Source organism: Oncorhynchus clarkii, chromosome 10 (assembly GCF_045791955.1).
Source record: "Oncorhynchus clarkii lewisi isolate Uvic-CL-2024 chromosome 10, UVic_Ocla_1.0, whole genome shotgun sequence".
NCBI lineage: Eukaryota > Metazoa > Chordata > Actinopteri > Salmoniformes > Salmonidae > Oncorhynchus > Oncorhynchus clarkii.
In genome coordinates, this window is record NC_092156.1 from 67,634,317 (window position 1) to 67,650,932 (window position 16,616).

The 16,616-nt window shown below is 41.9% G+C and overlaps 1 non-coding gene across 1 annotated transcript; it reads right to left on the reverse strand.

Annotated features, from left to right (window-relative positions):
- Positions 1–9,114: 9,114 nt before the first annotated feature.
- Positions 9,115–9,187, reverse strand: trnaa-ugc (transfer RNA alanine (anticodon UGC)). Its single transcript has one exon. It is a non-coding gene; the product is annotated as a tRNA-Ala (tRNA).
- Between the last annotated feature and the right edge of the window lie 7,429 nt (positions 9,188–16,616).

Consider the following 16,616-nt stretch of genomic DNA (forward strand, 5'->3'; position numbering starts at 1 on the left):
TAGCCCTGACCATTATCCGTTTCAAATTCACCATCGCAAAGACGCTTGCCCGCTCCATCAAAACTCCGTAAGTTTTCCCTCCATGTGTAGATCAACCATCCTGCATGTAAATCCTGGGTATGCCCACATCATTAATTAATAAGATGGGTAGAAAACTGTTTAGCCATAAGTAGAGGCCTTTCATAAAGAGGCTGTCATGATTGCCTGTGCCACATATTTAACACGTATTGCTTGTTACAGAATACTACTGTTGTACATTTAATATCCACTAGCAGATTGTCGCATTTGCACAAATTCTGTCATGTTATTGTGGTCTTTTTAAAAGTCAATAAATATGTGTGTAAAGTGTACATGTTTGTTTCACTGTAGATTTGTTTAAGCCCACCTAGAAACACCTGATTTTATCCCACAGCATTAATTAATAAGCTGTGTAGAAGCTGTTTAGCCATAAGTAAAGGCCTTTCATTAAGAGGCTGTCATGATAAACCTGAATCTGAAATTACCTTTAGGATCTTTTCTTTGGGGTTCTAATCTCCCCAGGTGTACATGCACTGAAAATCCTTAGGCTGGAGCCATCTGGAAGCTCTGTGCATGTACATATAAAGATAACTAAATAGGAAACTAGGCTGAGAAACATTATTTAGATGGCTGTTTTATTGTTGTTGAAAGCTTGAAATGGACACAATGCCAAGGGACCTTGTTTCTAACACACACACATCACACACACATACACATTCCTTGTTTCTAACACACACACACACACACTCCTGCTTCATAGATAGCAACCATAAGGACAATAAAACTGGGGGTGTGGGGCCATACTCTTTCAAAAGTTCAAACACAGAACCCCCCCAGTTCAACCAGGTCCCTAGACATCAATCAGCATGACAACTTCAAAGGATGCAATATGGATATAAAATAACACACCCTCTAACACGTGACCACAGGAACAGGATGTCCTGGCCGGAGGCCCATATTTGGACATGTATGCTTCTACACCTGCATTGCTTGCTGTTTGGGGTTTTAGGCTGGGTTTCTGTACAGCACTTTGAGATATCAGCTGATGTATGAAGGGCTATATAAATACATTTGATTTGATTTGATGTATACGTCATCATGGACACGGGGTCATAAATCAACATTTTGACCCGTGCCGTCTACTTTATTCTCTCTTAGGTGGACCACTAGGGGTCCCTGGTGTAATGGCAAGGGGTCCATGAAATAAAAAAGTGTAATGAACGTATTCAGCAGCACAAGGATTCCACTAACTTTACATATAGAGGGGGTGGAGGTCCCTGAGGACCACTCAAAACCTTGCCTGCCTTTCCTCAAAATATGCAGGGATTCCAGTACTCAAAATAGGTTGAGAACCACTGTTATACACACTACTGAACAAAAGAACCAAACATATGTTTGAGGGTTTCAATGGATCCAACAAATTGCTGGCAGATATTTTCCCTCAAGCCTGTCCAGCCTGTCTTTATGTACATTACAGACACAATTCTGATCAGCACCTCAACTTGGTCAACCAACCCCCGCACCTCCACTGGAAGCCCCCTGAGGACCTCTGCTGCCTCTTAACTGTTGCTACAGGGGTGTTTGTTGCAAAAGAGAGGCAACTGCACTGAAAGAGAATCTATGTTCAGCTCAGGGTACTGATCTAGAGACTCATCCAACTCCCCCGTGAGAAGCACTCTTTCCAACTTTTGCAGAATGTTTAGACTGTCCTGGTCAAAACGGTCGCCAAACTGAACCTCCACACCATCCAACACTTTAAAAAAATTCTGCCCTATAGTGATCCACTGCTTTGCCAGTAAATCATCTTGAGTGTGTCTCAATGTGAAATGGATTGCAGTGACAAGAGTTGACAGCTGTATGAGTTCACCATTTACACAACATATGCTGTAACCTTTTGTCATTTTAATATAGTTTGTTTCATATTGGCTGGCTTCCAACAATAGCTGAATTTGCAAAGCTAGCAAGCACCAATTCCGTTTCTATGGTGTTTGCTATAATCTTTGCTATCGTCAGTTTACTCCAAGATCGGCACACGTGCTTCAAAGTCCCATAGCGACAATTTAGCTTTTGCAACGAGACCATTAAAGATATTTAAGACAATGGTGTAGTTCTGTTCAGTTGTGAGTTCAGTTTATCGCTAACCTTATCACAGGGACTTTTGTGTATGTATTTCAAGGCCTACCTTCAAACTCAGTGCCTCTTTGCTTGACATCATGGAAAAATCAAAAGAAATCAGCCAAGACCTCAGAAAAAAAAAAATTGTAGACCTCCACAAGTCTGGTTCGTCCTTGGGAGCAATTTCCAAATGCCTAAAGGTACCACGTTAATCTGTACAAACAAAAGTACGCAAGTATAAACACCATCTGAACACGCAGCCGTCATACCGCTCAGGAAGGAGACACGTTGTCTCCTAGAGTTGAACGTACTTTGGTGCAAAAAGTGCAAATCAATCCCAGAATAACAGCAAAGGACTTTGTGAAGATGGTGGAGGAAACAGGTACAAAAGTATCTATATCCACAGTAAAACAAGTCCTATATTGACATAACCTGAAAGGCCGCTCAGTAAGGAAGAAGTCACTGCTCCAAAACCGCCATAAAAAGCTAGACTACGGTCTTTTTGGAGAAATGTTCTCCGGTCTGATGAAACAAAAATAGAACTGTTTGGCCATAATGACCATTGTTATGTTTGGAGGAAAAGGGGGAGGCTTGCAAGCCGAAGAACACCATCCCAACTGTGAAGCACGGGGGTGGCAGCATCATGTTGTGGGGGTGCTTTGCTGCAGGTGGGACTGGTGCACTTCACAAAATAGATGGCATCATGAGGACGGAAAATTATGTGAATATATTGGAGCAACATCTCAACACGTCAGTCAGGAAGTTAAAGCTTGGTCGCAAATGGGTCTTCCAAATGGACAATGACCCCAAGCATACTTCCAAAGTTGTGGCAAAATGGCTTTTGAACAACAAAGTCAAGGTAATGGAGTGGCCATCACAAAGCCCTGACCTCAATCCAATAGAAAATGTGGGTAGAACTGAAAAAGCGTGTGTGAGCAAGGAGGCCTACAAACCTGACTCGGTTACACCAGCTCTGTCAGGAGGAATGGGCCAAAATTCACCCAACTTATTGTGGGAAGCTTGTGGAAGGCTACACAAAATGTTTGACCCAAGCTAAACTATTTAAAGGCAATGCTACCAAATAGTAATTGAGTGCATGTAAACTTCTGACCCACTGGGAATGGGATGAAAGAAATAAAAGCTGAAATACATAATTCGCTCTACTATTATTCTGACATTTCACATTCTTAAAATAAAGTGGTGATCCTAACTGACCTAAAACAGGGAATTTTTACTAAGATTAAATGTCAGGAATTGTGAAAAACTGAGTTTAAATGTATTTGGTTAAGGTGTATGTAAACTTCCGACTTCAACTGTAATTATGATATTTTTTTATCAAGATATATTCCTCAAGGTAGCAGAATTTCAGGGAACACTAAGTTGGGGCGACTTAAAAAATGATTCTGGATAGATCCTCAACAAAAGCAACCTCATTGACTAAGCCAGCCAAATACACTCTCTCTTTAATGAAAGACTTGCATTTGAAAGACACGGAGACAGCTCCACCCCCAAGATAGGGATTACTCAAATACAGACTTCTACATTACAACTTCCTCCACCAACTCTATCTGACACCTCAGAGTTTACATAGATATCACCCTGAAATATCAGAAATGTGTTTTCGATGTGGAACAACAGAAAGCACTTTTTGTCATTCTACTTGGCAGTTTACTAAATTACAAGCCTTCTGGCATGATGTTTGTGATACCCTGACCTTTCTTACAGAGGTCCTTTCCCCACTTGACCCCGAAATATGCCTTCTGGGTAACTTCACAAATGTGAATTTGAGGAATAACTTCCAACATAAAATGTACAGAAATCACCCTTGCCACTGTAAGAAAATGTGTTAGTTTGACATGGAAATCAGATCCCCCTCTCTCAATTACAAGATGGCTCTCTGAAATGAATAAGTGTATTCCTATGGATATTACCTTTAACTTTAAGCAATAAATGGAACTACTTTGTGAAAATACGGCAAACCTTCCTGGACTATATGGAAACACGTCCCTTGGGGTTGGCGGATCAATGTAGATCAATGTAGATTGATGTAGCTATTGTCTCTCTGTAAAGTACTGTTTGTATTTCTTTGTGTATATGTTGGTATCTCTTGTCATTTGTCTTATTTAGTCATTATTAGTATTATTACTATTCTAATTGTATTTATTTTGTAATTTGTCATTGTTTTAATATTTTTTTTATTTTGAGGGTTGAATGACCTTTTGTTGTATTTACACTTGCTGTATTGTACTGTTCTGCTGTTAAATTCAAAAATAAAATAAAACAAGTATTAAAAGTAATAATAGTATTCAGAGCCTTTACTCAGTACTTTGTTGAATCACCTTTGGTAGCGATTACAGCCTCGAGTCTTCTTGGGTATGACGCCACAAGCTTGGCACACCTGTATTTAGGGAGTTTCTCTCATTCTTCTCTGCAGATCCTCTCAAGCTCTGGATGGGGAGCGTCACTGCACAGCTATTTTCAGGTCTCTCCAGAGATGTTCCATCCAGTTCAAGTCCGGGCTCTGGCTGGGCCACTTAAGGACATTCAGAGACTTGTCCCAAAGCCACTCCTGTGTTGTCTTGGCTGTGTGCTTAGGGTCGTTGTCCTGTTGGAAGGTGAACCTTTGTCCCAGTCTGAGGTCCTGAGTGCTCTAGAGCAGGTTTTCATCAAGGATCTCTTGAGAAGTAACACTTGGCCAATGAATTCAATCTTGGTTTCATCAGACCAGAGAATGTTGTTTCTCATGGCCTGAGAGTCCTTTAGGTAGCCCTTTAGCAAACTCCAAGCAGGCTGTCATGTGGCTTTTACTGCGGAGTGGCTTCTGTCTGGCAAATCTACCATAAAGGTCTGATTGGCGGGGTGCTGCAGAGATGGTTGCCCTTCTGGAAGGTTCTCCCATCTCCACAGAGGAACTCTGTAGCTCTGTCCGAGTGACCATCGGGTTCTTGGTCACCACCCTGACTAAGGCCCTTCTCCCCAGATTGCTCAGTCTGGCCGGTCGATCAGCTCTAGGACGAGTCTTGGTGGTTTCAAACTTCTTCCATTTAAGAATGATGGCGCCCGCTGGGTTATTTTTTTACCCCTTTTTCATGGTGTTCAATTGGTAGTTACAGTCTTGTCTCATCGTTGCAACTCCCGTAAGGACTCGGGAGAGGCGAAGGTTGAGAGCCGTGCATCCTCCGAAACACAACCCAACCAAGCCGCACTGCTTCTTGACAATGCCCACTTAACCCGGAAGCCAGCTGCACCAATGTGTCAGAGGAAACACCGTACACCTGGCGCCCATGTCAGCATGCACTGTGCCCGGCCCGCCACAGGTGTCGCTAGTGCGTGATGGGACAAGGACATCCATGTCGGGCCAAACCCTCCCCTAACCCGGACAACGCTGGGCCAATTTTGCGCCACCCATGGGTCTCCCAGTCACGGCCGACTGCAACAGAGCCTGGACTCGAACACACAATCACTAGTGGCACTGCGATGGGGACATTTTGTTGCAGTGTCATGTACACATTTAATGTGGCGTTTTAAATACAAAACAAATTTCAGAACAGTTACATACCAATAAAAAGTGACTAGCCTGCTGGTTTTACTGGGTTGATAGCAACATTAGCCCAAGCTATTTAGGAGGGATTTCACACCTGGCACAAATTATTGTCTAGTTCTGTTTTTCCTGCCGAAGGGTGCCCTATACCTGCACCCAGAGGGGAGTAGTTTAAAGTCCGGGTACTTGTGTCTAAAATGATTTTGTGAGCCTTGCGGAGGGCTCTGACCTTAAAGATCTCATCCAGGCCTGTTTGACTCAAGTACCTTGCTTGTTTTGGTGATAATCCTTCTCAGCATATTTCTCTGGCTGACAGTGGCATTGCCAAAACAACAAACAATACAAAAACTTAAAATACTCTCAATAAAAGATTTGTAAAACAGAATCAGTAAAGTACAGTCGTGGCCAAAAGTTTTGAGAATGACACAAGTATTAATTTTCACAAAGTCTGGTGCCTCAGTTTGTATGATGGCAATTTACATATACTCCAGAATGTTATGAAGAGTGATCAGATTAATTGCAAAGTACCTCTTTGCCATGCAAATGATCTGAATCCCAAAAAAACATTTCCACTGCATTTCAGCCCTGTCACAAAAGGACCAGCTGACATGTCAGTTATTCTCTCGTTAACACAGGTGTGAGTGTTGACGAGGACAAGGCTGGAGATCACTCTGTCATGCTGATTGAGTTCGAATAACAGACTGGAAGCTTCAAAAGGAGGGTGGTCCTCTGTCGGCTATGGTTACCTGCAAGGAAACACGTGCAGTCATCATTGCTTTGCACAAAAAAAGTCTTCACGGGCAAGGATATTGCTGCCAGTAAGACTGCACCTAAATCAACCATTTATCGGATCATCAAGAACTTCAAGGAGAGTGGTTCAATTGTTGTGAAGAAAGATTCAGGGCGCCCAAGAAAGTCCAGCAAATGCCAGGACTGTCTTCTAAAGTTGATTCAGCTGCGGGGTCGGGGCACCACCAGTACAGAGCTTGCTCAGGAATAGCAGCAGGCAGGTGTGAGTGCATCTGTACGCACAGTGAAGTGAAGACTTTTGGAGGATGGCCTGGTGTCAGGAAGGGCAGCAAAGAAGCCACTTCTCTCCAGGAAAAACATCAGGGACAGACTGATATTCTGCAATAGGTACAGGGATTGGACTGCTGAGGATTGGGGTAATCGTTTTCTCTGATCAATCCCCTTTCCGATTGTTTGGGGCATCCGGAATAAAGCTTGTCCGGAGAAGACAAGGTTGAGTGCTACCAACAGTCCTGTGTCATGCCAGCAGTAAAGCATCCTGAGACCATTCATGTGTGGGGTTGCTTCTCAGCCAAGGGAGTGGGCTCACTCACAATTTTGCCTAAGAACACAGCCATGAATAAAGAATGGTACCAACACATCCTCCGAGAGCAACTTCTCCCAACCATCCAGGAACAGTTTGTTGACGAACAATGCCTTTTCCAGCATGATTGAGCACCTTTCCATAAGGCAAAAGTGATAACTAAGTGGCTCGGGGAACAAAACATCGATATTTTGGGTCCATGGCCAGGAAACTCCCCAGACCTTAATCCCATTGAGAACTTGTGGTCAATCCTCAAGAGGCGGGTGGACAAACAAAAACCCACAAATTCTGACAAACTCCAAGCATTGATTATGCAAGAATGGGCTGCCATCAGTCAGGATGTGGCCCAGAAGTTAATTGACAGCATGTCAGGGCAGATTGCAGAGGTCTTGAAAAAGAAGGGTCAACACTGCAAATTTTGATTATTTGCATCAACTTCATGTAATTGTCAATAAAAGCCTTTGACACTTATGAAATGCTTGTAATCATACTTCAGTATTCCATAGTAACATCAGCTTTCTGAGAAAGTACAGTCTCTGTTGACTCTTTTTGTAGATCAGGTCTGTACATTTACTCCACTGAAGTGTATTGTCCAAGAGGACACCCAGATATTTGTATTCCTCTACAATCTCTATGTTCTGACCTCTGATAGATGTTGCAGAGGTAGGTGTTGTACGCTTCCTGAAGTCTATGCACATATCTTTGGTCTTGTTGGTATTGAGAACCAAGTGTGATTCGTTACACCACTGTACAAAGTCATTTAGGACCGGGTCATGGTGTTCCTAGTCATCATGCAACAGGCTGATCAGGGCAGTGTCATCAGCGAACTCAACAAAGTGTCTGTCAGGATGGGAACTAGTACAACTGTTAGTGTACAAGATGTACAGGAGTGGGGACAAAACATAACCCTGAGGAGAGCCTGTGTTGGTGGTGCGTACGTTCCACATGTGGGGACATACTTTAACCCGCTGTGACCTCTGGCTCAGGAAGTCCAACAGCCACAAAACCAGCCCCCCCATCTAAGGAGGTCCTGAATGGGTCTCCGTGCCAGAATGTAGGGCTGGATTGTGTTGAAGGCAGAAGAAAAGTCAACAAACCGAACCCTGCCATGGGATTTGGCACCATCTAGATGTCTATAGACCATACTGAGGAGAGTAAGAATGGCATCATCAACTCCTCTTCTGGGCTAATAGGCAAACTGAAACGGGTCAAGGAGCTTCTGGGTGGCGCTGAGAATATGACTTTTCACAATTTTCTCAAAGCATTTCATTACTAAGGATGAAGGTGACAGGGCAGCAGTCATTCAGCACAGAGGGATTAGATGCTTTAGGAACGGGTATAGTTATTGAGTTTTCTACAATACTGGCACGCGTTGCTGGTCGAGCGAGGATTGTAAAAGGTCTGTAAAAACACCAGCCAATTGTTCAGCACAGTACCTCTCCCTATGGCCATATCCTCTATGAGAGGATAGATCAACAGAGAGATCAACAGCTCAGCTCATCAAACTGTCCAATCTCTGGAAGGGCCAACAGACATTGCTCAATCTATGCTTGATTAGGCCCATGTGCCACCCAGCCAAAACTGACTAATACATGAATTCTTTAGCTATTGTATATTAACATTTTGTGTGAAATTCATACAAGCTTGCAAGTTGTTATATTATTGCTTTGTAACTCTCAGACAAAAATAATATCCTGTAATCGTGTCTACAATGTTAAACGTCAAACTCCATTCTCTTATATGCCAAGGTGGTGGACAGTGGCCCACCAGCACTCAGTATGTAACCTGACACCACTGGAGGTGAACTGATGGATAGTGGCCCACCAGCACTCAGTATGTAACCTGACACCACTGGAGGTGAACTGATGGATAGTGGCCCACCAGCACTCAGTATGTAACCGGACACCACTGGAGGTGAACTGATGGATAGTGGCCCACCAGCACTCAGTATGTAACCCGACACCACTGGAGGTCTTGATGGTATTTGTGTAGAACATGAAAGAAAACCAGTAGGTGGCCATTACAAGCAGACAACTTTAGTGAATTATTTACAGATGTACATTTTAGTCATTTAGACTTACAGTAGAGAGCATACATTTTAAATACTGGTCCCCAGTGGGAATCGAACCCACAACCCTGGCGTTGCAAGCACCATGCTCTGCCAACTGAGCCACAAATACAAAAATCATTCACAGTAGAAGATCGGCCTATAGTTTACAGCACCATGAATGTGACCACATCCCTGGCCAACGGCAGTAGCTCAGACAACTTCATCCCAAGGCCGATTTCCACGTACCCCAGACCTCCCTCATCCCCATACCACTCTTCCCGTATGTCCTGCTTGCCCATCAGGAGGGCCCACTGAAGATCCCCACCTGCATTACACCAGGGTGCCAGGGGAGGGCTGGCAGGTCATCCAAAATAGACAAAGCAAGGGTATTTGTAAACTATGTGCTTGCAACATTTGTTCAGGGTTTGGTAGGGCACTGGGTAAGCCATTCTCATACAAAACATAACAGCCCTGTCCTAGTTCTGTGACAGCATTTGTTTCACCAATAGGGAAAATATTATGTTTTAGATGCCATCCACCATAGCTTTAAATAGTTAATGTATAGAGAGAAGCACATCATAGACCAGGGCTATATGTTTTATACGAGGATGCAGGATGTTTTGATATTTTTCCCTTCCATTTAATTTAATTACATTTCTTGCAGTTGTTCTTCGTTAAAATATATATTTTTTGAACCAATCTTACTATGATTAAGCAATTGTTGATGGTTTTGGAATAGCAGGACAAAGTACCTCATGCTGTACTCATATTGAAGAGACAGGTTGATGATACAGGAGGGGGCTAGAGAGGAAGGTCCCCCTGTAGTCACAGAAAACTGTTAATCAGACATAGCTCCTAATATTGGTTTGACGTCACTCAGTGTCCGTGGCTACACATGTTGTTGTGAGCGTCTTATAGAAAGAATCCTGTTGGAGATGATAAACCAATACTACAAATACTATATGCCTACATTTCTTCACATTCTGTTATATGGGGTGACTGTACTGATTGCTGTACTGATTAATTGGGACACAGCTCGAATTATAAGCTTGGTTTGTTAATAGGTCACAATTGCATACGTTTTTAGTAACGTTTTCAATAACTTCCTTCTGAAACAAGTCGTGATTGTTGTGTTAAACAGAAAATATCATCCAACTGTCTCATGAGGTGCACATATAGAGCAACCTGCAGCAGTCCTCTTAGTCCTGAATCATTTACTTGCAAACACAAAAAAAACATTTGATTTTACTCTGCTGCTACTCGCTGTTTATTATCTATGCATCGTCACTTTACTTCTACCTACATGTACAAATTACCTCGACTAACCTGTACACCTCGTATATAGCCTCTGTAATGTTATTTTGTTACTTTAGTTTATTTAGTAAATCTTTTAACTCTATTTCTTGAACTGCATTGTTGGTTAAGGGCTTGTAAGAAAGAATTTCACGGTAAGGTCTACTACACCTGTTGTATTTGGCGCATGTGACCAATACAATTTAATTTGAAATGTTCATGTTTCCAGTGTTTCTTTGTTTTTCTTTTCAGTGGTTGTGTCAGGGTTGTGTGGTGGTGCTACATTGCCAACGAATCAATCAGGAACATCACTTGCAGCTTGGGTCAAAGCAGCCAGGCCTTATGAGGAGTGGAGTTTTTATTCAATCAGATCCGCATGGCGGTGTCAGAGGTGGAGCTGTCAAATCCACAAGCGGCTACTGGCATTACACCTAAAGTGGACATTGCTCTTAATGCAAGTCCATGCAGTCAATGGCAATCTCATACAAAAATTAAACACCTGAATTTGTTTAATAGAAATCCTCATTTAGTTTAAAGCCCCTATGGAGTCTTTGTAAATGTACTTTAAAATCATCACTGTATGTCTAATAAATTAAAAATAACCCAACATTTATTTTGTATAATTTATTTCCCTTAGCCTCCTTCGGCCTTTGAAATGCTCAGTCTGATTGTGTGGGCATTAGGAAACAAATTAAGATATTTACATACACAGCCCTGATTGGCTGATGGGTGGGCTCTATAGACCATCCTCCTTACCCAGATGAACATGTCATTGGTCTATTATAATCAGATCACATTGTGACGTCAGGATGTGGACCAAAAGTTGTCCTATCTGAACATGCTGAAATTCTAGGGATTTATTTTCAACCTCTCGTGTGGAAATATCATTAAAAAAAACGGTAAATTAATGTTAACTGCACTGCCCCTTTAACTATTTTCAATTTAACATCATTATGTATATATGGCATACACTTTATCATTCTGAACTTCAAACCCAAGTGGGACGTTGTGGCTTTGTGACAATGATCAAAGCAGCTATTCACCGATTTGACAGCTGAGAGCAGTTACACCTTTAACACCACCTAAAAACATCAGCTGGGATCTTTTTCAACATCTCTCTTTATTAAGCTAGTTAACTGGCATGTTCACACGTCTCCTGCCATGATCAACTGAAAATTACCTCACATAGAATGCATCCAATTGCAATTCAGTCCACTATCGCCGGTTAACGCTTGATCTGGTTGAGTCTAGGCTCTAGTGTTTAGGGGGGAATTATCAATAGCCAGGTAGCTGGAACTTATTTAATGAAACAATACCATAACTAGAGATAGGTAGCAATGGTAAACGTGCATAAAGATGGCAGAATTAAAAGGTATGACATTGTTTTTGCACTATCCACACATACTTTTTAAAACTATGGCGTTTCTAGAGTACTGAAAGTTTCCAAGAGCATCATTGGGGAACTGAAAAAAATATGGAACTACCCAGACTCTGCCTAGAGCTGGCCATCTGACCAAACTGAGCAACTGGGCAAGAAGAAACTTGAACAAGGAGGTGATCAAGAATCCAATGACCACTGACAGAACTACAGAGTTCCTTAGCTGAGATGGGAGAACCTGCCAGACGGACAATAGTCTCTACAACACTTTACCAATCTGGGCTTTATGGGAGTGGCCAGACGGAAGCCACTCCTGAGAAAAAAATAATATGGCAGCCTGCCTAGAGGCACGTGAAAGAAACACTGGTGAGGCAAAATATATGCAAATCTTCTTCAGAGTGCAAATGACCTTAGACCGGGTGAAGATTTATGTTCCAACAGGACAACGACCTCAAGTATACAGCCAAAGCAACACTTGAATGGCTTCAGAACAAGAATGTGAGTCATTGAGTGGCCCAGCCAAAGCCCAGAATAGTCTCATTGAAAATCTGTATAAAGATTTGAAGTTTGCCATTCATCTAACTTAACAGAGCTTGAGAAAATCTGAAAGGAAGAATGTGAAAAATCCCCAAATCCAGAAGTGTAAAGCTGATACAGACATGACTCAAAGCTGTAATTGCCGCCAAAGGTCCTTCTACAAAGTATTGATTCAGCGATGTGAATACTTATGTAAATGAGAGCTCTGTATTTTAATTTCAATACCTTTGCTAAAATTTCATTATTAGGAAAAATAAATAAATAATAATAATCAATTTTGAATTCAGACTAGTAACGAAACGCGGAATAAGTCAAAGGGTATGAATACGATCTGAAGGCACTGTACTCTTGCTAATGACCATAAAAAAGATGAATGTTACTGATCATAACATATTGCTGAATAAACTAGGTTATGGATTAATTGTTAACTTTCTAATAGAACACAAAGGGTTTTCGTTAACAGAAGCCTCTCTCATACAAATTCCGTTGAGTGTGGTGTACCACAGGGCAGCTGGCTAAGAAATTGTTTTCAGTTTTTACAAATGACCTTCCACTGACCTTGAACAAAGCCTATGTGTCTAGGTACGCAGACGACTCAACAGTATACATGACGGTTGCAACAGTAAAATAAACAACAGACACGTAACATACAGCTCCAGTCAGTTTTAGAATGGGTAACTAGAAATAGGCTTGCGCTAAATATCTCAATAACTAAAAGCATCATTTTTAGGACAAATCACTCACTCAACCCTAAACCTCATTTAGATCTATTATTGAATAATGTCGCTATTGAGCTAGCTGAGGAGACTAAAAAATGCTAGGTGTAACTCTAAATAAGCGTCCATGGTCAAATCATTTAGACTCAATGGTTGCTAAAATGGGAAGAAGTTTGTCCATGATAGGGCGTTACTCTGCCTTCTTGACATCTCAGTCAACCAGACAGCTCTTACAGGCCCTAGTTGTCACACCTAGACTACTGCCCTGCTGTGTGGTCATGTGTGGCAAAGAAGGAAATAGGTCAATTGCAGTTGTCCAGAACAAAGCAGCAAGTATCGCACTTAAATGTACACTGAAGTGTCAGTAACATGCACGTCAGTTTCTCCTGGCTCAACATTTGAGGAGAGATTGACTGACTGCATCACCATTGGTCTTTGTGCAAGGTATTGATGTGTTGAAGGTACCGAATGGTCTGTTCAAGCAGTTGGCATGCAGTTCAGACACTCATCGGTACAACACAAGACATGCAACTAGAGGTCTCTTCACATTCCCCAGGTTCAGAACAGAGGCAAAGTATTAAATAGAGCCATGACTACATGGAACTCTCTGCTAGGGTGCCCATTTTACTTCCACACCTGAGGTCAAATTCCATGTGACTGTTTAGTCACTGTAATTTGGCTTCTCCAAGCTCTGATGCTGCTGATGGTCAGTAGTAGCCTACCAAACTTGATAAATGTCTTGTACTCAGCACTCTATTGTCCCTCTAATCACTCAGACATCAATGCAAATGTATCGAAAATCTAATCAAACACTTCATGAGAGCCCATGAGCTCATGTTGCGCAGCATTTCTATAGGCTAAGCAGAGGATGGCATCAGCTTTCTATAGGCTAGGCCTGCTGTATTTATCTCTCAACTTCTCTAATATTAAGCACATTGCTTCTCTTTACAACAGGATTATAGCATACCTGGCCTGAATGAAAATGTACCGCGGGAAAAAGCGTCCTCCCTTCCATATATAAGTGCATAGATTATTTCCCCCCCCCATGCCCCAGTTCCGAGACAGGTGCATGATAGTCAATTCCAAATCAAAATACATTTTACACATATATTCTTTAGTATATGTAAAGACATTAAATTATGAATAATCTAATGGGTGACAATATTAGCCTATCACTTGTGAATGATGCATTAACACTTGTGAATGATTCCCAACTTGTGTGCAGTAAGGCAAGAAATAGCTTGCCTTTTTTTGGGCTACTTTTTAAATCAGTCACACACCTATCTCATGTAGCCTAGCCTATAGACCTATATGTTTTGATAAGGTTTGTAAAGTGGCCAAATAACTTCTTATACTTGAACACATTTAATATGCTTTATAACCGGTGTAGAGCCTAACTGGCATACACAGGATGCGAGTGAGTTTAATCGCATTTGTCCTCACTATTAAGAACGGTGCGGATGCAATCGAAAAATCACATCAAAACATCCTATCATACTTTTACAACTCACCTCACTGTGATGATCCATTTAAAGAAGAAGTTCCACAGCAGGTTGAAACAGTGTAAACTAAATGGACAGCACTTTCTAAGGGGATGATTAATTCAAAACAACCATATGCATATTAGTTTATGGATAGGCTTATGAGCCCAAGGCCAAATCAATAACCTGAATTAAAATTATGATTATGCCATTATACAATACATAGCCTAGCGCATATTATGCATGGCAGAAAAACATAAAACAAAACTGATTTAAGATGTCTTTGATACATCATTTGTGGAATGTCTTTCCTTAATGCATTTGAGCCAATCAGTTGTGTTGTGACAAGGTAGGGGTGGTATACAGAAGACAGCCCTAATTGGTAAAAGGCCAAGTCCATTTTATAGCAAGAATAGCTCAAATAAGCAAAGAGAAACGACAGTCCATCATTACTTTAAGACATGAAGGTCAGTCAATGCGGAAAATGTCAAGAACTTTGAAAGTTTCTTCAAGTGCAGTCGCAAAAACCATCAAGGGCTATGATGAAACTGGCTCTCATGAGGACCACAGGAAAGGAAGACCCAGAGTTACCTCTGCTGCAGAGGATCAGTTCATTAGAGTTACCAGCCTCAGAAATTGCAGCCCAAATAAATGCTTCACAGAGTTCAAGTAACAGACACATCTCAACATCAACTGTTCAGAGGAGACTGTGTGAATCAGGCCTTCTTGGTGAATTGCTGCAACAAAAAAACACCAATAAGGAGAAGAGACTTGCTTGGTCCAAGAAAAACGAGCATTGGACATTAGACCGGTGGAAATCTGTCCTTTGGTCTGATGAGTCCAAATTAGAGATTCTTGGTTCCAACCGCTGTGTCTTTGTGAGACGCGGAGTAGGTGAACGGATGATCTCCGCATGTGTATTTCCCACCGTGAAGCATGGAGGAGGTGGTGTGGAGGTGCTTTGCTGGTTTTATTTCCTATTCAAGGCACACTTACCCAGCATGGCCACCACAGCATTCCGCAGCGATACGCCATCCCATCTGGTTTGGGCTTAGTGGGACTATCATTTGTTTTTCAACATGTCAATGACCCAACACACTACCAGGCTGTGAAGGGCTATTTTACCAAGAAGTAGAGTGATGGAGTGCTGCATCAGATGACCTGGCCTCCACAAATCACCCAATCTCAACCTAATTGAGATGGTTTGGGATGAGTTGGACCGCAGAGTGAAGGAAAAGCAGCCAACAAGTGCTCAGCAAATGTGGAGTCATCGCAAGTCAGCACAAAGACAACAGGAGCACTGCCACAGTTATTCCAGCACCATTTCAACTTAAACATAAAATAATTTAAGATGCTGAAAACCAACTTAAAAAGACACCAAAAACAATTTAATCCAATCAATGTTGCAAAATATTGTGTGGTTGTCCTGTTTTCTGTCTGCGTAAGTAAAACTAAACATGGACTCACCCACTTGTAGAACACCAATGTCATCCTCATCTTTTTCATGTTGGCAGAACGGTCTATGGCTTTGTCATTCAGTACACTTTTAGTTTTTGTTGTCATAGGCTACCTGGCTAAAAAGCTTGCTAGCCTAACGAACCAACTGAGTTAGCCAGCTAGTTAACATGAGCCTACATCTCAGGTCAGTGGCACAACATTCATTTATTGTTAGATCATAATCATTGGCCTGTACAGAGAATTAAGTCAAAACCACAAGTCCAAATCCATGGCTTAAGAAAGGGACAATTTTGTAAGCTAGTTACTGCAGGCCATCAACACAAGCAGACCAGAAACAGACATGTTTTTGTGAAAATGGTTTTTCTTAGAAAGTGATTTGATTGGTATGAAGCCAAATCCAAACTGGCCTCCTTTGGAGGGCGTTTTGCTGCACCAGGACAATCCACCGTTGAGCTCAGCAAACGCTAATTAAAAAATATATATTTATCAAGGGAGACCAAAAGCTTGCTAGCATCAATCAATCAAATGCTACGCTAACAACATGTCACACTCTTTTGGCCCAGACGGCATCAGATACATGGGCTACACATATTGAGACAGAAGGCTGCTGTTTCCCTCGCTCTGATGATTTCTCTGGTGAGATTCCAGCCCCTTTGGAATTGACAGAACATTTTGAAAACCCTGAGAGACGAAAGA